We start from the raw sequence: 23,248 nt of genomic DNA on the forward strand, positions 1-23,248 counted from the left end.
GCAGTCCTTTTTCAGCCTCTGAATCAGATTTTTGCTCAGGTCCCTCAATTTCAGCCAGAAAATATCTGAAATCTTAGAAAAATACACAAACTCATAGTAAATTCTAGAAATGTATTTTTTATTTAAAAACTAATAAAAACATAATAAAAACTAACTAAAATATACTAAAAACATACTAAAAACAATGCCAAAAAGCGTATAAATTATTCGCTCATCACAACACCAAACTTAAATTGTTGCTTGTCCCCAAGCAACTGAAAATCATATATAAAAAGAATAGAATGTAAAATAAATTCCAAAAACATCTATGAAGATTAGTATTAATTAGATGAGCCGGGCTTTTAGCTTTTTGCTTCTGAACAGTTTTGGCATCTCACTTTATCCCTTGAAGTTCAGAATGATTGGCTTCTATAGGAACTCAGAATCCAGATAGTGTTATTGATTCTCCTAGTTAAGTATGTTGATTCTTGAACACAGCTACTTTATGAGTCTTGGCCATGACCCAAAGCATTTTGTTTTCCAGTATTACCACCGGATACATAAATGCCACAGACACATAACTGGGTGAACCTTTTCAGATTGTGACTCAGCTTTGCTAGAGTCCCCAATTAGAGGTGTCCAGAGCTCTTAAGCACACTCTTTTTTTGCTTTGGACCACGACTTTAACCGCTCAGTCTCAAGTTTTCACTTGACACCTTCATGCCACAAGCACATGGTTAGGGACAACTTGGTTTAGCCGCTTAGGCCAGGATTTTATTCCTGTGGGCCCTCCTATCCACTAATGCTCAAAGCCTTGGATCCTTTTTTATTTCACCCTTGCCTTTTGGTTTAAAGGGTTATTGGATTTTTCTGCTTGCTTTTTCTTTTTCTTTCTCTTTTTTTTTTCGCATATATCTTTTTTTCTGTAAGCTTTTCACTGCTTTTTCTTGCTTCAAGAATCAATTTTATGATTTTTCAGATTATCAAATAACATTTCTCCTTTTCCATCATTCTTTCAACAGCCAACAATTTTAACATTCATGAATCAACAATATCAAAAATATGCACTTTTCAAGCATTCATTCAAAAAGACAAAAGTATTGCCACCATATCAAAATAATTAAACTATTTTAAAATTCGAAATTCATGCACTTCTTTTTCTTTTTCAATTAAAAACATTTTTCATTTAAGAAAGGTGATGGATTCATTCTCATAGCTTTAAGGCATAGACACTTAGACACTAATGACCATGTAGTAAAGACACAAACATAAATAAACATAAGGCATAATTTTTGAAAAACAGAAAATAAAGAACAAGGAAATTAAAGAACGGGTCCACCTTAGTGATGGCGGCTTGTTCTTTATCTTGAAGATCTTATGGAGTGCTTGAGCTCCTCAATGTCTCTTCCTTGCCTTTGTTGCTCCTCTCTCATAACTCTTTGGTCTTCTCTAATTTCATGGAGGAGGATAGAATGCTCTTGGTGCTCCACCCTTAGTTGTCCCATATTGGAACTCAATTCTCCTAGGGAGGTGTTGATTTGCTCCCAGTAATTTTGTGAAGGAAAATGCATCCCTTGAGGCATCTCAGGGATTTCATGATGAGGAATTTCTTCATGCTCTTGTCCATGAGTGGGATCTCTTATTTGCTCCATCCTTTTCTTAGTGATGGCCTTGTCCTCTTCAATGAGGAGTTTTGGCCACAACTTCATAGAAGTGGTCTTGATGGACCTTTGAGATGAATCTCTCCATCTCCCATGACTCGGAGGTGGAAGCTTTTGCCTTTTCTTTCCTCTTTCTAGAGGTTTCTCCGGCCTTTGGTGCCATAAATAGTTTTGGAAAAACCAAAAGCAACGCTTTTACCATACCAAACTTAGAAGGTTTGCTCGTCCTCGAGCAAAAGAAGAAGGAAGATAGTAGAGGAAGAAGAAATAGAGGAAATGGAGGGGGGTTAGTATTTCGGCCAAGGGGGAGAAGTAGTGTTTAAGATGTGTGAAAATGAAGGGGTGAAGATGGGTTTATATAGGAGTGGGGAGAGGGTAAGGTTCGGCCATGTATGGGTGGGTTTGGGAGGTATAGTGTTTTGAATTTGAATGGTGAGGTAAGTGGGGTTTTATGACGGATGGATGTAGATTAGTGAAGATTTTATGGAGAAGAGGGTAGGATTTGATAGGTGAGGGGTTTTTGGGGAAGAGGCATTGGGGTGATTGGTGAATGGGTGAAGAAGAGAGAGAGAGGTGGGGTAGGTTGGGATCCTGTGGGGTCCACAGATCCTGAGGTGTCAAGGATATCTCATCCCTGCACCAAGTGGCATGCAAAAATGCCCATTTCTGCCAATCCTGGCGTTAAACGCCAGGCTGCTGCCCATTTCTGGCGTTTAATGCCAGCTTCTTGCCCATTCCTGGCGTTAAACGTCAGTCTGGTGCCCATTTCTGGCGTTAAACACCCAGAATAGTGCCAGACTGGGCGTTTAACGCCCATTCTGCTACCCTTACTGGCGTTTAAATGCCAGTAAGTTTCTTCTCCAGGGTGTTCTGTTTTTCATTCTATTTTTCAGTTTGTTTTTGCTTTTTCAATTGTTTTTACGACTTCCCATGATCATCAACCTACAGAAAACATAAAATAACAATAGAAAATAGAAATTTAACATAGATAAGTAAAGATTGGGTTGCCTCCCAACAAGCGCTTCTTTATTGTCAGTAGCTTGACAGTGGGCTCTCATAGAGCCTCACAGATACTCAGAGCATGATGATGGCCTCTCAATACCAAAATTAGAGTTTGGTTGTGGCCTCCCAACACCAAACTTAGAGTTTGAATGTGGGGATTTTGTTTGACTCTGCATTGAGAGAAGCTTTTCATGTTTCTTCTCCATGATTACAGAGGGAGATCCTTGAGCTTTAAACACAAGGGAGTCCTCATTCACTTGAAGGACCAATTCTCCTCTGTCAACATCAATCACAGCTTTTGCTGTGGCTAGGAAGGGTCTGTCAAGGATGATGGATTCATCCATACACTTCCCAGTCTCTAGGATTATGAAATCAGCAGGGATGTAGTGGCCTTCAACCTTTACCAAGACATCCTCTACAAGTCCATAAGCCTATTTCCTTGAATTGTCTGCCATCTTTAGTGAGACTCTTGCAGCTTGTACCTTAATGATCCCTAGCTTCTCCATTATAGAGAGAGGCATGAGGTTTATACTTGACCCTAGGTCACACAGAGCCTTCTCAAAGGTCATGGTGCCTATGGTACATGGTATTGAGAACTTCCCAGGATCTTGTCTCTTTTGAGGTAATCTCTGCCTAGTCAAGTCATCCAGCTCTTTGGTGAGCAAGGGGGGTTCATCCTCCCAAGTCTCATTACCAAATAACTTGGCATTTACTTTCATGATTGCTCCAAGGTACTTAGCAACTTGCTCTTCAGTAACATCTTCATCCTCTTCAGAGGAAGAATACTCATCAGAGCTCATGAATGGCAGGAGTAAATTCAATGGAATCTCTATGGTCTCTGTGTGAGCCTCAGATTCCCATGGTTTCTCATCAGGGAATTCCATGGAGGCCAGTGGACGTCCATTGAGGTCTTCCTCAGTGGCGATAACGGCCTCTTCCTCCTCTCCAGGTTCGGCCGTGTGGACTATGGTGATGGCCTTGCACTCTCCTTTTGGATTCTCTTCTGTATTGCTTGGAAGAGCACTAGGAGGGAGTTCAATAACTTTCTTGCTCAGCTGACCTACTTGTGCCTCCAAATTTCTAATGGAAGACCTTGTTTCAGTCATGAAACTTTGAGTGGTTTTAATTAGATCAGAGACTATAGTTGTTAAGTCAGAGTGGCTCTGCTTAGAATCCTTTGTCTGTTGCTGAGAAGATGATGGAAAAGGCTTGCTATTGCTAAACCTGTTTATTTCACCATTATTGTTGTTGAAACCTTGTTGAGGTCTCTGTTGATCCTTCCATGAGAGATTTGGATGATTTCTCCATGAAGGATTATAGGTGTTTCCATAGGGTTCTCCCATGTAATTCACCTCTTCCATTGCTAGGTTCTCAGGATCATAAGCTTCTTCTTTAGATGAAGCTTCTTTTGTACTGCCTGTTGCTGCTTGCATTCCAGACAGTACTCAGAGAAATCATATTGACTTGTTGAGTCAATATTTTGTTCTGAGCTAGTATGGAATTCAGAGTATCAATTTCAAGAACTCCTTTCTTCTGATTTGTCCCATTATTCACAGGATTCCTTTCAGAGGTGTACATGAATTGGTTATTTGCAACCATTTCAATGAGTTCCTGAGCTTCTGCAGGTGTCTTCTTCAAATGAAGAGATCCTCCAGCAGAGCTGTCCAATGACATCTTGGACAGTTCAGACAGACCATCATAGAAGATACCTCTGATGCTCCATTCTGAAAGTATGTCAGAAGGACACCTTCTGATCAATTGCTTGTATCTTTCCCAAGCTTCATAAAGGGATTCACTTTCCTTCTGCCTAAAGGTTTGGACTTCCACTCTAAGCTTACTCAATTTTTGAGGTGGAAAGAACTTTGCCAAGAAGGCATTAACTAGCTTTTCCCAAGAGTTCAGGCTTTCTTTAGGTTGTGAGTCCAACCATGTCCTAGCTCTGTCTCTTACAGCAAAAGGGAAGAGCATAAGTCTGTAGACCTCAGGATCAACCCTATTGGTCTTGACAGTGTCACAGATTTGCAAGAATTCAGCTAAGAACTGATGAGGATCTTCCAATGAAAGTCCATGAAACTTGCAATTCTGTTGCATTAGAGAAACTAATTGAGGCTTAAGCTCAAAGTTATTTGCTCCAATGGCAGGGATTGAGATGCTTCTCCCATAGAAGTCAGGAGTAGGTGCAGTAAAGTCACCAAGCACCTTCCTTGCATTGTTGGCATTGTTGTTGTTTTCGGCTGCCATGGCTTCTTCTTGTTTGAAAAGCTCTGTTAGGTCCTCTACAGAGAGTTGTACTTTAGCTTCTCTTAGCTTTCGCTTCAAGGTCCTTTCAGGTTTAGGATCAGCCTCAACAAGAATGCTTTTGTCCTTGCTCCTGCTCATGTGAAAGAGAAGAGAACAAGAAAGTATGGAATCCTCTATGTTACAGTATAGAGATTCCTTGAAGTGTCAGAGGAAAAGAGGAATAGAAGGAGAAGGTAGATAGAAGATAGTTCGAACTTATCAAGAAGGATAGAGTTCGAATTGCACCTTGAGGAGGAGTGTTAGTCCCTTAAATAGAAGGATGTGAGAAGAGGGGAAGAATTTTCGAAATTAAAGTAAAAGATTTTTAAAATAATAAAAAGAAATTTGAAAATTTGATTGAGATTTTCAAAAATTAAGATCGGGAAAGAAATTAAGTGATTTTGAAAAAGATTTTGAAATTAGAAATTAAAAAGATATGATTGAAAATTAATTTTGAAAAAGATGTGATTGAAAAGATATGATTGAGAAGATATGATTGAAAATGCAAAAAAAGAAAGTTTTAAAATTAAAGTTGATTACTTGACTAACAAGAAATTAAAAGATATGATTCTAAAATTTAAAACTTGATCCTTTCTTAATAGGTAAGTAACAACTTGAAAATTTTGAAGTAAATCATTAATTGTAGCAAGGATTTTCGGAAATAAAAAAATGGAAATAAATTGATTTTGAAGAGATATGATTGAAATGATATGATTGAAGAGGAAATTAAAAAGATTTGATTTTGAAAATTAAAGTTGATTACTTGACTAATAAGAAACTAAAAGATATGATTTTAAAATTTAAAGATTGAACCTTTCTTAATAGGCAAGTAACAACTTGAAAAATTTTTTGAATCAAAACATTAAATGCTAGTAGTAATTTCAAAAATTATGAAGCAAAATAAGGAAAAGATTTTGAAAATTAATTTTTAAAATTTTCGAAAATCATTAAAGGAAAAATGAAAAAGATTTTGAAAAAAATTAAGCAAGAATTCGAAAATATAAAAAGGAAATTGAAAAAGATTTGATTTTGAAAAAGATTTGCAAAGATAGGATTTTTAAATTGAAATTTTGACTTGACTCATAAGAATCAACTAAATTTTGAAAATTTTTTGAAAAAGTCAACTCAAATATTCGAAATTTATGAGTGAAATAAGGGAAAGATATTTTTTTATTTTTGAATTTTTAATGATGAGAGAGAAAAACACAAAAATGACACAAGACATAAAAATTATGAATCAAAACAAAAAATGCATGCAAGAACACTTTGAATGTTAAGATGAACACCAAGAACACTTTGAAGATCAAGATGAACATCAAGAACTTATTTTTGAAAATTTTTAAGAAAAGAAAAACATGCAAGACACCAAACTTAGAAGTTTTCAATATTTAGACACTAATGATTCTAAAATGCATGTGAAAAACAAGAAAAGACACAACACATAAAAATGCAAAAATCAAATAAGAAAAATCATAAGAACAACTTGAAGATCATGAAGAACACCATGCATGAATTTTTTGAAAATTTTTAAGAAAAATAAAAGAATACAATTGACACCAAACTTAAAAATTGACACTAAACTCAAACAAGAAACATAAAAAATTTTTGTTTTTATGATTTTATTAATTTTTTTGGTTTTTTTTTTCGAAAATTATTTTGGGAAGAATGAAAAGAAGATAAATTTTTTTTGTATTTTTCGAAAATAAGAAACAAAAAGCTTAAAATTAAAATAAAATTACCTAATCTGAGCAACAAGATGAACCGTCAGTTGTCCAAACTCGAACAATCCCCGGCAACGGTGCCAAAAACTTGGTGCACGAAATTGTGATCATCAACAATGACGCCAAAGACTTGGAGCTCTCAAACGTGAATCACACTTTGTCACAATTCCGCACAACTAACCAGCAAGTGCACTGGGTCGTCCAAGTAATACCTTACGTGAGTAAGGGTCGATCCCATGGAGACTGTCGGCTTGAAGCAAGCTATGGTCATCATGTAAATCTCAGTCAAGCAGATTTAAATGGTTATGGAGGATTGATAATTAAAGATAAATAAAATATAAAATAAAGATAGAGATAGAGATACTTATGTAATTCATTGGTAGGAATTTCAGATAAGCGTATGAAGATGCTTTGTTCCTCTTGAACCTCTGCTTTCCTATTGCCTTCTTCCAATCATTCATACTCCTTTCCATGGCAAGCTGTATGTTGGGCATCACCGTTGTCAATGGCTACTTTCTGTCCTCTCAGTGAAAATATTCTACGCATGCTGTCACCGCACGGCTAATCATCTGTCGGTTCTCGATCATGTTGGAATAGGATCCATTGATCCTTTTGCGTCTGTCACACGCCCAACACTCGCGAGTTTGAAGCTCGTCACAGTCATCCCTTCCCAGATCCTACTCAGAATACCATAGACAAGGTTTAGACGTTCCGGATCTCAGGAATGGCCGCCAATAATTCTAGCCTATACCACGAAGGTTCTAATCTTAGATTAGAAACCCAAGAGATACACATTCAAGCTTGTTTGCATGTAGAACGGAAGTGGTTGTCAGGCACGTGTTCATAGGTGAGAATGGTGATGAGTGTCAGATAATAATCACATTCATCATGTTCTTGGGTGCGAATGAATATCTTGGAGAAGAAATAGACTTGAGTTGAATAGAAAAACAATAGTACTTTGCATTAATTCATGAAGAACAGCAGAGCTCCACACCTTAATCTATGGTGTGTAGAAACTCCACCGTTAAAAATACATAAGAACAAGAAGTCTAGGCATGGCCGTGAGGCCAGCCTCAAACGTGAACAGGTCTTTGAAAGTATATGACTTATCAAAGATGAAAATACAATAGTAAAAGTTCCAATTTATAGAGAACTAGTAGCCTAGGGTTTACAGAAATAAATAATTAATGCAGAAATCTTCTTCCGGGCCCACTTGGTGTGTGCTTGGACTGAGCATTGAAACTTCCATGTGTAGAGACTTTTCTTGGAGTTAAACGCCAGATTTTGTGCCAGTTTGGGCGTTTAACTCCAGCTTTTGTGCCAGTTCTGGCGTTTTGACGACATAATTCTTAAGCTGACTTGGAACGCCGGTTTGGGCCATCAAATCTTAGGCAAAGTATGGACTATTATATATTTCTGGAAAGCCCAGGATGTCTACTTTCCAACTCAATTGAGAGCGTGCCAATTGAGCTTCTGTAGCTCCAGAAAATCCACTTCGAGTGCATGGAGGTCAGAATCCAACAGCATCTGTAGTCCTTTTTCAGCCTCTGAATCAGATTTTTGCTCAGGTCCTTCAATTTCAGCCAGAAAATACCTGAAATCACAGAAAAACACACAAACTCATAGTAAAGTCCAGAAATGTGATTTTTATTTAAAAACTAATAAAAACATAATAAAAACTAACTAAAATATACTAAAAATAATTTCAAAAAGCGTATAAATTATCCGCTCATCAAAAACATTCAGAGATTTCCAACAATATATAATAGTCTATAGTGGACATGAAATTTGAGTACAAACAAGAGGCATCTTTTAAGCCCCAAAAACATCAACTGGGTAGCAAGTGTGACGTTAGCCACACTAACTTCAGCACTAACGCCACACTTGTAGCGTTAGTGTGGCTAACGGTAACACTAATGATTACCACCTGGACCTCAACTTTATTCACTTCTCTTTCAAGGACCACCCAACCTCAAGCAAGCAAGCCCACAAGTGTCAACCAATCAAGGCCACAAGAAGCATCTAGAGTAGGAATTTTCATTTAATTGTAATTTGCTTTTAATTTCATTTTTGTAATTTAGGAGAGCCTATATAAAGGCCTTAGTTTTTACTTTCAATTTATTTGGAAGATCCGGAAATTGAAGGAAGGGGGAGAGAGTGAAGACCAATTCGAACCTCTGTGAATTGGCACACTCCAAGGGGAGTGGGTCTTCAGACCCCTCCCCTCCTACACTCTTCTTCCTTTTCTCTTCTTTTTCTTTTCTTAGTAGGAGTTTAATTCTAGTTTGTACTTTTCATTTATGAACTTTGAAGTTTCAATTTCAGTTTTAATCTTCATCTTTATTTTTCTGCACTTTATTTCTTTTCTATTTTGGTAGAGCAATGAACAACTAACTCTTTTCATTGGGTTAGAGAGCTCTATTGTGATTTAATGGATCAATTGTAGTTTTTATTCTTCTTCTTCTTTCTTTTCTCTTGATTTTACTAGAGAGCTTTCGATCTTCATCCAATTGGGTAATTGTCTCGGAAGAGAAATTGCTCATACTTGGATTTCCTCTGAACCTTGGAAGAGGAATGAGGAGATCATGCTAGAAATGCTCTCTCACATTGGATTAGGTTGGGGTTGGATGGATATTGTGACATTTAATCCTACCAATACTTTGATCTATGAATGTGTGTGGTATAATCAGTGACCAAACTTCATCTCTTTCCTTGAGCAATTAAATCAAGGAATTGGGAAATTGTTCAAGTTTAGAGGGATTGGGTTGCCAAGGAATTGGGATCTAATCACTTAAGATTGCCAAGGAGATCAATGAATGCATTGATTGAGGAAGAGATGAGAATGAACTTGATCCGGAGGATTGCAATATCTCTTGATCCCAATGTTCATTTTATTTTTAGTTCGTACAGTTACTTTTCTTGCCATTTTACTTTTCTGTACTTTATAGTTTTTCCTTTACATTCATGCAATTTACATTTCCTTGTTGCTTATCACTCCAATCTAATTCGTCTAACTAGGATAATCAATTAACCATTGATTGCTTAATCCGTTAATCTCTGTGGGATTCGACCTCACTCTTTTGTGAGTTATTACTTGCCGGGGATTAATTGTGATTAAGAAACTACCGGTTGGTTGATTATCTAGATTAGACATTTTCTTTTGTTTTGCTTTGTTCATGTAATTGCTTTAGTTCTTTATTTTTTATGCTCTCTAACTGTTTGTGTTAATGCCTCACCAAGAAGTCCCTGTTCGTGACAGCTCTGGCTCTTGGTGATTTTGTTATTAATACAACAGTTTCTTTTACGTAGCTTCTTTTCAAATAAAATTGGCATATGATCACATTCTAATTTTGGTGTTGCCCTGCAACAATCTGTTTTCAATCTTTCTGGATACTTGCATCAATTCCAAGAGAAAGTGTCATACTAAGTTTGGTGTGCCACTTAATTTTTTTATGCAATGTATCCAGCAACACCACTTGTTTGTACAATCATAATGCCTTTGCTTCTTAGGCTTGTAGTGTCATTTTTTTACCAAGCTTGCTTAATTTTATGCATTACTCATAGCTTGTTTCTCTTTTTTGTTTTTGACATTCATGGTTGAATCACAATCTCAACACCACTGCTCCTACTTGTTGCTTGCCGGGAAAGCACTTATTCTAAGATGGTGATTGGAGGGAGGAAGTCTCCAGGAAGGGACAACAAGGGCAAAGATGAGCCACAAAGGTTGTAAAGTTCCTTTCCTTCTCATTTACTCCCAGTAGACTTAATGGCAATCATGAATGTCTCTTGTTTTGAATTCTGTGGTCCACCTCTATTCTGTTAAGTTACTTTTAGTTTAGTAATAAGCATGGTTCACTGCTTATCATTGCACCTTCATTTTGAATCTGCTTGCACCCATTATACTTAAAAATGCATCGAAAAAATCATTCTTTTGGAAGGAAAGTGTTGAGGAATTTTATCAATTTTGAGGCAAGCTAAAGATTAAGAGGAGTGGAGGTTCTGATTGTATGATTGTGTATTGAGGTTGCATGTTTGTGAAAACTTGCATGGGAGCTCATAGATAGAAAATGAAGTTTAAAGAAGTATTATAGAATTTTTCAAACATCTATTGATCCAAAAAGCAGTAACAAAAGAAAAAAAAAAGAAAAACAAAGATCAAGCCCAAGGCTCTGAGCATCAATTACTAGGAAGAAAAAGAAAGAAACAAGAACTCAAAGAGTTATTGTCCTAGTTAAATGCTTGTGGTGGATTTGTATCAAAGAAAGAGGCTTGAGCAAGTAAATCCTAAGGGGTGCTTCAACACCTAATACCTTAGACCAACTGGTTTGGGAGTATTGATTGAAAGCTTATCTAAAGAGCCGCTTTGAGACATGACACTTAGAGTCGAGGCCAAAATCCAAAAAGAAAAAAATGCTAGAAAATAAGTGCTGCTTCAAGGTGACAATCTATAAAGAGACTTCCATAATATCATTTGAATGAAAGTCCTAAGATCTAAGACTTTCAAAATGTAAGGACTAATGAACACTGGAATCCTTGCATAACCATACAAATTAGAGTTCACCCCCATGTCACTTAATCACTTCACTCACTAAAGCAACATAAGAAATTCTTCAGCACCCTACAATAAAAAGAATCCTTTGTGCATAATTCTTTCCTTGCTTGGGGACAAGCAAGATTTAAGTTTGGTGTTGTGATGCGGGTGCATCATTGCCTATTTTTAGTAGTTATTTCAGTAGATTTTTGTTTAATTTTCATACAAATTTTGCCAATAAATGAGTAATAGCATGAAAAATCTCTTCATGGAACAAAATCTCAAGCATAGGTGAATTTTTGTTAATATACAGGGTAAATATGATGAAATAGATCACACTAAGTGAAGTTATGAATTTGGGCATTATTAGCACACTTAGTATAATGAAGTTTGTCTTGTATGTTACTTTGATGTACTTTGTTTGATTGATTTTAGGTAACAAGAAGCAGAGAAGAGCCACGTTAGTGGCTACGTTAGTGCCACTAACGTGGCCATTAAAGTAGAAGGAAGGAAAGCTTGGAAAGTTAGTGAGAACATTAACGCCACTAATGTTAGCGAAGTGTAAGAAGACCCACGTTAGCGACCCCGTTAGCTCCACTAACGTGGGCACTAACGTGGAAGAAAAGAGAAGCCCCAATGTTAGTGAGAAAGTTAATGGTATTAACGTTGAAGAAAGGAGGCACCTGTGAAAGTTAGTGAAAAAAGTGAACTCCACTAACGTTTGCGAAGCCAAGAACACCCACGTTAGTGGCCGCGTTAGTGCCACTAACGTGGGCATTAACGTGGAACAAAGGAGGCAGCTATGAAAGTTAGTGGAAAAAGTGAACGCCACTAATGTTTGCGAAGCAAAGAAGGCCACGTTAGTGCCACTAATGTGGGCAAAATCTCACCCGACAGCCTGACCATGCCTTCTTCAAACAAGAATAACTTGAGCCACAAAACTTCAAATGAGATGATTCAAGTGGCATTGGAAAGTAGGATTCCAGAGCGTTTCAAGCATATATGGCACTAAATGGTGGACACTAAATTTGAGGGAGAAAACCTGCCCCGAAAGTGCAAAGATGAACATGGTATCAACCTGTAGTAAGGCCAGCTGACCTCTTCACCTTCCAAGAAGTGTAACTCGAGCTGTAGAGCTCCAAATAATGCGCTTCCAAAGGCGTTGGAAAGTAGACATCCAAGGATTTCCAAAAATATATAATAGTATGGGGTGGACATTAATTTTAAGCTCCAGAACCTGGCAATACTAATCCCCTGAACGCGGATGTTATTGGCACTCACTTTTGCCAATAACGTCAGCGAATATACCAGCGACCATGTCCCCTTCAAAGAAGCATAACTTGAGTTATAGAGGTCCAATCAAGGTGATTCCAGTTGCGTTATAAAGATAACATTTAGAGCTTTCCAACGATATATAATAGTTTATAGTGGGCATGAAATTTGAGTACAAACAAGAGACATATTTTAAGCCCCAAAAACACCAACTGGGTAGCAAGTGTGACGTTAGCCACACTAACTTCAGCACTAACGCTACACTTGTAGCGTTAGTGTGGCTAACGGTAACACTAATGATTACCACCTGGACCTCAACTTTATTCACTTCTCTTTCAAGGACCACCTAACCTCAAGCAAGCAAGCCCACAAGTGTCAACCAATCAAGGCCACAAGAAGCATCTAGAGTAGGAATTTTCATTTAATTGTAATTTGCTTTTAATTTCATTTTTGTAATTTAGGAGAGCCTATATAAAGGCCTTAATTTTTACTTTCAATTTATTCGGAAGATCCGGAAATTGAAGGAAGGGGGAGAGAGTGAAGACTAATTTGAACCTCTGTGAATTGGCACACTCCAAGGGGAGTGGGTCTTCGGACCCCTCCCCTCCTACACTCTTCTTCCTTTTCTCTTCTTTTTCTTTTCTTAGTAGGAGTTTAATTCTAGTTTGTACTTTCCATTTATGAACTTTGAAGTTTCAATTTCAGTTTTAATCTTCATCTTTATTTTTCTGCACTTTATTTCTTTTCTATTTTGGTAGAGCAATGAACAACTAACTCTTTTCATTGGGTTAGAGAGCTCTATTGTGATTTAATGGATCAATTGTAGTTTTTATTCTTCTTCTTCTTTCTTTTCTCTTGATTTTACTAGAGAGCTTTCGATCTTCATCCAATTGGGTAATTGTCTCGGAAGAGAAATTGCTCATACTTGGATTTCCTCTGAACCTTGGAAGAGGAATGAGGAGATCATGCTAGAAATGCTCTCTCACATTGGATTAGGTTGGGGTTGGATGGATATTGTGACATTTAATCCTACTAATACTTTGATCTATGAATGTGTGTGGTATAATCAGTGACCAAACTTCATCTCTTCCCATGAGTAATTAAATCAAGGAATTGGGAAATTGTTCAAGCTTAGAGAGATTGGGTTGCCAAGGAATTGAGATCCAATCACTTAAGATTGCCAAGGAAATTAATGAATGCATTGATTGAGGAAGAGATGAGAATGAACTTGATCTGGAGGATTGCAATATCTCTTGATCCCAATGTTCATTTTATTTTTAGTTCTTACAGTTACTTTTCTTGCCATTTTACTTTTCTGCACTTTATAGTTTTTCCTTTACATTCATGCAATTTACATTTTCTTGTTGCTTATCACTCCAATCTGATTCATCTAACTAGGATAATCAATTAACCATTGATTGCTTAATCCGTTAATCTCTGTGGGATTCGACCTCACTCTTTTATGAGTTATTACTTGACAACAATTTGGTATACTTGCCGAAGGGAAATTTGTTGAGAGACATGTTTCCGTGCATCACCGCCAGGCCTAATAAACTCCTAATTTCTGTCACTGAAGTTGGCTGCTCCCAATTCATCACCGCCTCAACCTTAGCAGGATCCACTGCTATCCCTTTCTTACTCACCACATGACCAAGAAATTTCACTTCAGACTTCCAGATTTCATACTTAGATAGCTTGGCATACAGCTTCCTATCCTTCAGAATTTGTAGCACTGTTTGCAAGTGTTCTGCATGTTCATCCTCTGTCTTAGAATAGATAAGAATGTCGTCAATAAACACAACAACAAACTTATCCAGATATGGATGGAAAATTCTGTTCATGTAATCCTTGAATATCGCCGGAGCATTAGTTAGTCCGAAGGACATCACGGTATATTCATAGTGGCCATAGCGCATTCTGAAGGCAGTTTTGGGAATATCCTCATCTCTGACCCTTATCTGGTGGTATCCGGATCGTAGATCAATCTTAGAGAACACACCGGCTCCCTGCAATCGGTCCATCAAGTCATCAATCCTTGGCAACGGATATTTATTCTTCACTGTAACCTTATTCAGCTTCCTATAGTCAACACATAAGCGCATGTTCCCATCTTTCTTTTTCACCAGTAATACTGGTGCACCCCACGGAGATATACTTGGTCGGATAAAATTCTTATCCAATAGATCCTCCAGTTGAGACTTCAATTCGGCTATTTTTAGAGGCGACATCCTGTAAGGAGCACTCGAGATTGGTCTGGCCCCAGGTACTAAATCAATAGCAAATTCCACTTCCCGTTTTGGTGGAAATTCATCAATATCATTAGGGAACACCTCTGAAAACTCACACACAACCGGGATTTGTTCCAAGTTCTGATCATCACCCGAAACACTCGTAGCTAACAACAATATCCCCTGACAATCATCCCCAGAACAGTTCACCATCATGGAATTCAAGTAGTAGTTATTCACTACAACCAGCTCTTCAGTGCCTTCAAGCATGAAATATACTGTTTTCGCCGAGCAATCTAGTAGAACGTAGTTCTTGGATAACCAGTCCAATTCCAGAATAAGATCAAGACCAGTCATCGGCAAATAAATTAAGTTATGCACGAAATCACGCCTTTGTACTAGAAAAGGAACTTGGGGGCACCCTAACCTAGTCACCATAACCTCGTGGGTAGCATTATATACCTTTAAATCATACCCTAGTACTACTATTTTCAATCCTAGCTTATCAGCCTTCTCAAATGCAATAAAAGTATGTGAAGCTCTAGAATAAAACAAAGCATTCAAAGTTTTACCCTCCATCTCACAGTTACCTCTGATTAATGTCTCTGACCCCTCAGCACCTACTGAAGAAGTAGAGTATACTCTTCTTGGTTACTGCACTCTGCCTGTCTCATACCTCTTCTTCTCTGGACAACTACTAGCAAGTGTCCCAGCTGCCCATAGGAGTAACAGACTCCAGTCCCAAACCTGCATGGCCCTGAATGATACTTCCCACATTTGTGGCAACTCATATCCTCCTATGGCTACTTCCCCTGTCTCCTTCTCTGATTAGCACTGGTATTAGGCCTCCTAGAGCTGCCTTGCCCTTGATTGTTCTGAGGGACAAAGCCACCATGCTTGAACTGTCTGCCTCTGGGTGTAAAGTTTCTCCCTGTGGTCCTTTGGAATGGCATCTTCAAACTCCCTTTTTCTGCTGCGGCCCTTCTGACACAATCCTCCGCCACCCTGCTCCTATTCACCAACTCAGAAAACACCCGAATCTGCATAGGCACCACAAAGCTCTGAATGTCACTCCTAAGGCCTCCTTCATACTTTATACACTTCCACTCAGCAAAGTCCTCAGGAGCTCCCTGACAGATGTGTGAAAAGTGGCACAATTCCTCAAACTTACTGGTATACTCAGTAATAGTCATTTCGCCCTATTTAAGTTGAAGCAGTTCGAGCTCTTTGGCATTTCTGACTGAGGTGGGGAAATATTTCTTATAGAATTCATCTCGGAACAACCCCCAAGAGATCACAATCCCATCTGGCTACAGAATGCGCCTCATGCCCTGCCACCGGTGTTGAGCTTTACCATGCAACTGGTATGTTCCAAACCCAACCCACTGTTCATCCGGAACCTGTTGAGCCTGTAATGCTCGCTCAATGACCTGTATCCAGTTATCAGCATCGATCGGATTCGAGGTCCCTCTGAAAGTTGGAGGGTGAACCTTCAAGAAGGAAGAGGGCTGATAAACCACTATTTTATGGTTTAAATTGTATTTAATTGTGTGGTTTTATCATGATTCTTACCCCCTTATTCGTTAAATTAGCATGCATTTAGATTTCCTTCCTGAATTTATTACATGTTTGAAAACTGCTTCCTAAAGACTTTAATTATTTATTTTTTTTATTTTTTTATTTCTCCTTTATTCCATTCGATGTCGTGATCTGTGTGTTAAGTGTTTCAGACTTTATAGGGCATGAATGAGTTGGAGATTGAAAAGGAAGCTAGAAAAAATGGAAGAAACACAAGAATTTTGAGGAGATAACCAGCGAGAAATGACGCGGTCGCATGGCTCACGCGACCGCGTGAAGGAGAGCAAATCGCAGCGACGCGGCCGCATGGCTCACGCGGCCGCGCGGTTTGGAAAGCCCAAGCGACGCGGTAGCATGGACAACGCGAACGCGTGGCGAGGAAAAACGCGAATGACGCGTCCGCATGGATGACGCGATCGCGTGACATGTGCGATCTGCATAATCTGCAGAATTCGTTGGGAGCGATTTTGGACCCTATTTCGACCCAGTTTTCGTCCCGGAATAGGAGACTAGAGTGAGAGAACATGCAGAAACAAATAACACATTCATTCAGAGACAGTTTTAGATCCAGTTTTTCTCTCTTAGGTTTTTCTCTCTAGGTTTTTAGAATTTTAATTTTCAATTGGCCTTAGCATTGGAACATTGAGAAGAGTTACTTCCTTATCAAGACTTCGTCATTCTAGTTCGTTTTCTTAACTTGGTTTTATTCTTCCATGTTCTTTGCTTTGTTCAATTTTGTCATTCAAATACTTTTATGATTATTTAATGCAAGGATTATTTCTTTTTAATTCAATTTCAATTCCAATAATCATGTCTTCTTTTAATCCCCTTCCATGTATTATGGATTTATTATTTACAATGCGTGAGTAGTTTCTTTACTTGATGGGGAGTTGATTAAAAAGGAACTCTTGAGTTGGAAGTATTGAAAGAAAATTTGTAATTGGGTTAATTGTTGGATTGTTATCCTGTCACCAACGCCAATCCCTTTGAACTAAATGGGTTGCAACTTGTGAACAGATCTAGCATCCCAACTTGTTTGACTTTCCCTTACATAGTAAAGGATAACCAAACAGAGCAACCATTAATTATAAATCAATCTTAAAATCATTCCATCCATAATAGAGATTCCAACTAATCAACTCCTAGTCAAGGCTTTTATTCATATTAATTAAATTTCCTTAATTTACATTCCAATTTACCCAACTCAACTTCTTTGAACATCTGATTAATAAGATAGCACACTTTTTTGCAACTTGTTGGGAGACGACCTGGGACTTAAAACTCCCAGTAATTTTTAATTTAAACTCTCTGTGACATACTTCTAAATTGATAGGCAAATTTTCGGTGAGTTAAGAACTATACTTGCAACGTAACCATTTTAATAATTTTTAATTCACCAGCTTCTGCGTCTCATTAATTTTTGGCGCCGTTGCCGGGGAGTTGCAATAGAGTGTTAAATTTATTAATTAGAATTTATTTATTTGCATTTTATTTTATTTTGCTACTATGAGCTGCATGTTTCTTCCGTCGAATGACGCGTTCACTTCCTGATCCGTGCTTGCTAATATTCGATCCTGAAATTGAAAGGACAATTTCACGAATAAGGCGAGAACAGCGTCGGTTAGCCCGCTCTGAGGGCGGATCTGAAAGTGAATCTGAGGAAGAAACCAGCCCCCGTTCTACTGATTTGGTTGTTTTATGTGCAGAAAACATGGCAGCTAGGAGAGTTACCATCCAGGAGGAAGGAGCCCCTGATTTTACAATACAACCGTTTCAAGCGCGTCATCCAGCGGTAGCTACAGATTTTGAAATAAAGCCCGCACTGCTAAATTTGATGCCCAAGTTTCATGGCCTACCTGCTCAAGAGCCTATCAAGCACTTGAGAGATTTCCAGGCAGCTTGTTCTATTGTCAGGCGTGATGGCACTGATGAAACTTTAATTCTGCTGAAAGCTTTTCTGTTTTCACTTGAGGAAAAAGCAAGAAAGTGGTACTACACTCAACCTCTAGCAAATGTATCCAACTGGGATACACTCAGAAAGGAGTTTCTGGAGAAATTCTTTCCATCTGAAGTCACTGATAAGCTAAGGAAGGATATCGCCACAATTGTTCAGGATGACAATGAAACTCTCTTTGAATACTGGGAGCGCTTCAATAATCTTCTAAAAGCATGTCCCCACCACATGATTGACAAGATCGTGCTACTCAGCTATATCACACAGGGTATGAGGCCCCAAGATAAGACCATACTGAAAAGTGCCAGCAATGGGTCTATGAAGAAGTACAAGACCACTGATGAAGCTTGGCAATTGATCAGTGATTTAGCTGAATCCACTAGGAACCACAGACAGAAGCAAGGCCGTTCAAAAGCTATTGCAGAAGTATCTTCTAGCAGAGAGACTGCTGCTCTAACTCAAAGCATCTGTGAAATGACCAACTTGCTGAAGCAAATACAGTTGAATCAACAAGCTCAGCAAGCTCAACCTCCTCCACCACAGCAAAACCAACAACTAGTCTCACAAAGAATTTGCAGAATCTGTGCTGATTACAGCCATTACACTGATGAATGCCCACAGCTCCAACAAGAAGACAACATGGTGGCATCCACTCACAACTTCTATAACCGCCCCAACCAAGGGTACAATCAAAGTGGAAATAATAACCATGGATGGTAGGACAATTCAAACCAGAATTGGAGGGACAACAATAACAGAGGAGGCAGAGATAATCAGGGAAATCAGAGGTGGAACAATAACAACAACAGGCAGCAAAATCAACCTTACAGAGCACCTCACCTGAGGCAGAACCAAGGACCACAGAACAATCAGCAGCAGACCTCTCAATTTACTCATTCTTCGTTATCTTCTAATGAAGATCTACTACAATCTTTTGAGAAAAGACAACAGACCATGGAAACCAACATCATGAATAGTACTAATGCCAGTCTAAATGGTCTCACCTCTACTATGCAAGCTTTTATGACACAGTTTGTACCAGCACAAAATTCCAATAACCAACCTTCAAGCACCACTGGAATCCCCTCTCAACCATTACCCAACATAAAGGGAGGCATTAATGCCATCACCCTGAGGTCCGGAACCACACTACAGGAGAGGAATCAGGAAGAACCAAGCTCACCAGAATACGCCTCAGCTGAAGAGGTGGTAGAAATCGAAGATGTTGAAGAGGACGAGGATATGCAGGACTTAGTTGAAGAAGAGATAGCTCAACCACAGGAGGAAGCACCAAAAAGCACAGGCACCACAGAAAACACCACTCCCATTCCATTTCCACAACTTGCAAGGAAGCCCAAGAAGCAGCTGGAACCCAATCCTAAAATGGTAGAGATATTCAAAAAGGTTGAGGTAACTGTTCCCCTTTTTGATGTTATTCAGCAGGTACCTAAATATGCAAAGTTTCCAAAAGACTTATGTATCCATGAAGATAAAATTAATAAATTAGAAACTATTCCTTTAGGTAGTTCTATATCTACTTTAATGGGAGGATTACCTGAAAAATGTAGTGATCCAGGTCCTTGCATAGTTAGTTGTACCATTGGTGGTGTAGTAATTTATGATTTCATGTGTGATTTAGGAGCATGTGTCAGTATAATGCCTTTGTCTATATATGATGTTTTGAGGCTCCCTCCCTTAAAAAGGTCGGCAGCTCGTTTTGTGTTAGCAGATAAAAGCATTATTACAGTGGCTGGAGTTGCTGAAGATGTTTTGGTGAACATTAAAGGGCTCATATTTCCCACTAATTTTTATATCTTGGAGATGCCCCACAATGATTCAGATAAGCCATCATCAATCCTACTTGGAAGACCATTCCTGAAGACATCAAAATTCAAATTGGATGCTTTTTCAGGAACATACTCCTTTGAAATAGATGGCCGCATAGTAATCTTCAATCTGAATGGAGTCATTGACAACCCCCAGAAGATCGTTCCATCTTCCAGTGTGATGTAATAGACGAAAGTGTGGCTGAAGTTCAAAAGGAAGAGTTTGAAGAGAGGCACACTAGACAAGGTCCAAGTGTGGGGACCCTCTTAACTGACAATGGGAGCACTTCGCCATTTTCACAAGCCCCAGATAATCCAAAACCTGCCCATGATCAAAAGTTAGAATTGAAACCTCTCCCTCCACATCTCAAATATGCTTATCTTGAGGATGAGCAGAAGCTTCCGGTTATTATTGCAAGGGAACTGACTTCTCAACAAGAAGAGCAGTTACTTGATGTACTGAGGAAGCATAAGAAGGCAATTGGGTAGAGTTTGGCAGACATAGTGGGAATCAACCCTCAAGTATGTGAGCATAGAATATTTTTAGAAGAGGGAGCAAGACCTGTCCGTCAACCCCAAAGAAGATTGAATCCCACCATCTTGGAAGTTGTCAAAAAGGAAGTGACCAGACTATTGGAAGCAGGTATCATATATCCCATCTCAGACAGTGAATGGGTAAGCCAGTACAAGTGGTGCCCAAGAAATCTGGAGTCACTACAGTGAAGAGTGATCATGGAGAGCTCATAGCAACTAGAGTTCAGAATGCTTGGAGAGTCTGCATTGATTACAGGCGTCTCAACCAAGCTACCCGTAAGGATCACTACCCACTTCCATTCATTGATCAAATGCTGGATTGCCTGTCAGGTAAATCACATTATTGCTTTTTAGATGGTTACACAAGTTATTTCCAGATTCATATAGCTCCTGAGGATCAGGAAAAGACTACTTTTACATGTCCTTTTGGGACTTATGCTTATAAGAGAATGCCCTTTGGCTTGTGCAATGCACCAGCTACCTTCCAAAGGTGCATGATGAGTCTTTTCTCTGATCTTATTGAGGACTGTATGGAAGTTTTTATGGACGATTTTAGCGTTTATGGTGATTCTTTTAGCCTTTGCTTAGAAGGATTATCTCGAGTATTAGATAGATGTGTTAATACAAACCTTGTATTGAATTTCGGAAAATGCCACTTTATGGTAAAACAAGGGATTGTGTTAGGACATGTGGTATCTAATAATGGCATTTTTGTAGACCCAGCAAAGGTGAATGTTATTTCTAGTTTACCTTACCCTTCTTCTGTGAGGGAAGTCCATTCGTTCCTTGGCCATGCAGGTTTCTAAAGGAGATTTATTAAGGACTTTAGTAGGTGGCACTTCCCTTATCCAGATTACTGCAGAAGGATATTGAGTTCAAGTTCAGTGAGGATTGCAAACAAGCGTTCGATAAGCTGAAGACTGCTCTAACTCAAGCCCCAATTGTGAGAGGACCAGACTGGAGCCAGCCGTTTGAAATCATGTGTGATGCTTCCAACCATGCAGTAGGAGCAGCGCTGGCTCAGTGTGAAGGTAAGATCCTTTTGTTATTGCCTATGCGTCTAAGACTTTAGACACTGCCAGTCTAATTATACTACTACTGAGAAGAGCTTCTTGCTATTGTTTTTGCTCTGGATAAATTCTGAGCTTATTTACTTGGTACTAGAGTAATAGTGTATTCGGACCATGCAGCTCTAAAGTATCTATTAGCTAAAAAGAATCCAAACCAAGACTTATACGTTGGATACTGCTGTTACAAGAATTTGATTTAGAAATAAAGGATAGGAGTGGTAATCAAATTTAGTAGCAGACCACTTGAGTCGCCTTGAACATATTAAGGATGATTCTACTCCTATAGATGATAATTTTCCTTTTGACAACCTGCAAGCAGTATCTGAGGTAATCCCTTGGTATGCACCTGTTGTTAATTATTTAGTTAGCCGCACATTTCCTCCACATTTTCTAAACATCAAAGAGACAAGCTGAAAAGCGAGTCTAAATACTATATATGGGATGACCTATATTTATGGAGATGTGGCGCTGACCAGATAATTAGACGTTGTGTGCCTCAATCAGAATTCCAGTCCATTTTAGAGGCCTGTCACTCATCTGAGAGTGGAGACATTTTGGCCCTCAAAGAACAGCTAGAAAGATCTTAGACTGCGGATTCTGGTGCCTACTCTTTTTAGAGACGCTGCTGAATTTTGTAAATCTTACCCCCATGCCAGAAATTTGGTAATATATCCAGAAGGGATGAGATGCCTCAACAATATATGCTCTTCTGTGAAATTTTTGATGTTTGGGCATTGACTTCATGGGTCATTTCCAAATTCTAATGGATATTTTTATATATTGTTAGATGTGATTATGTTTCAAATGGGTGGAAGCAATTCTACCCGCACTGATGATGCTAAAACTGTTGTTTCCTTTGTGAGAAACCATATTATATGTCGCTTTGGATCACCACGAGCGATCGTGAGCGATCAAGGCACCCATTTTTGTAACAGGAGACTAACAGGATTGATGAAGAAGCATGGGATAATCCATAAAGTTGCAACCGCTTACCATCCCCAAACTAATGGGCAAGCCGAGGTGTCGAACAGAGAAATTAAGCGTATCTTGCAAAAGATAGTAAAGCCTTATAGAAAAGACTGGAGCACCAGGCTACAAGATGCACTGTGGGCATATAGAACATCATACAAGACACCCATTGGGATGAGTCCCTTCCGCTTGGTTTATGGAAAAGCTTGTCATCTCCCAGTTGAAATAGAACACAGAGCCTTCTGGGTAGTTAAGGAGTGCAACATGGGAATTGAGAATGCCGGAGCTGAAAGAAGTTGCAACTGCAGGAGCTGGAGAACCTTCGCCTAGAAGCTTATGAGAATTCCAGAATTTACAAGGAAAAGATGAAAGCTGTGCATGATCAAAACATCAAGAAGAAAGAGTTCAACCTGGAGATTTTGTCCTCCTTTACAAATCTCGACTAAGGCTCATTCCGGTAAGTTGAGATCAAAATGGGAAGGTCCATACAGAGTAGAGAAGGCTGAACCGTACGGAGTCTATCACCTAAACGTCCTTCAAGCTCTGAACTTATTAAGGCTAATGGACAACGTGAAGCTGTACCATGGTGAGAAGGTGCAGAAAAATAAGGAGCTTGAGATCTTCCGCTTGGAAATCCCCACAT

This window comes from Arachis hypogaea, chromosome 12 (assembly GCF_003086295.3).
Source record: "Arachis hypogaea cultivar Tifrunner chromosome 12, arahy.Tifrunner.gnm2.J5K5, whole genome shotgun sequence".
NCBI classification, from domain to species: Eukaryota; Viridiplantae; Streptophyta; class Magnoliopsida; order Fabales; family Fabaceae; genus Arachis; species Arachis hypogaea.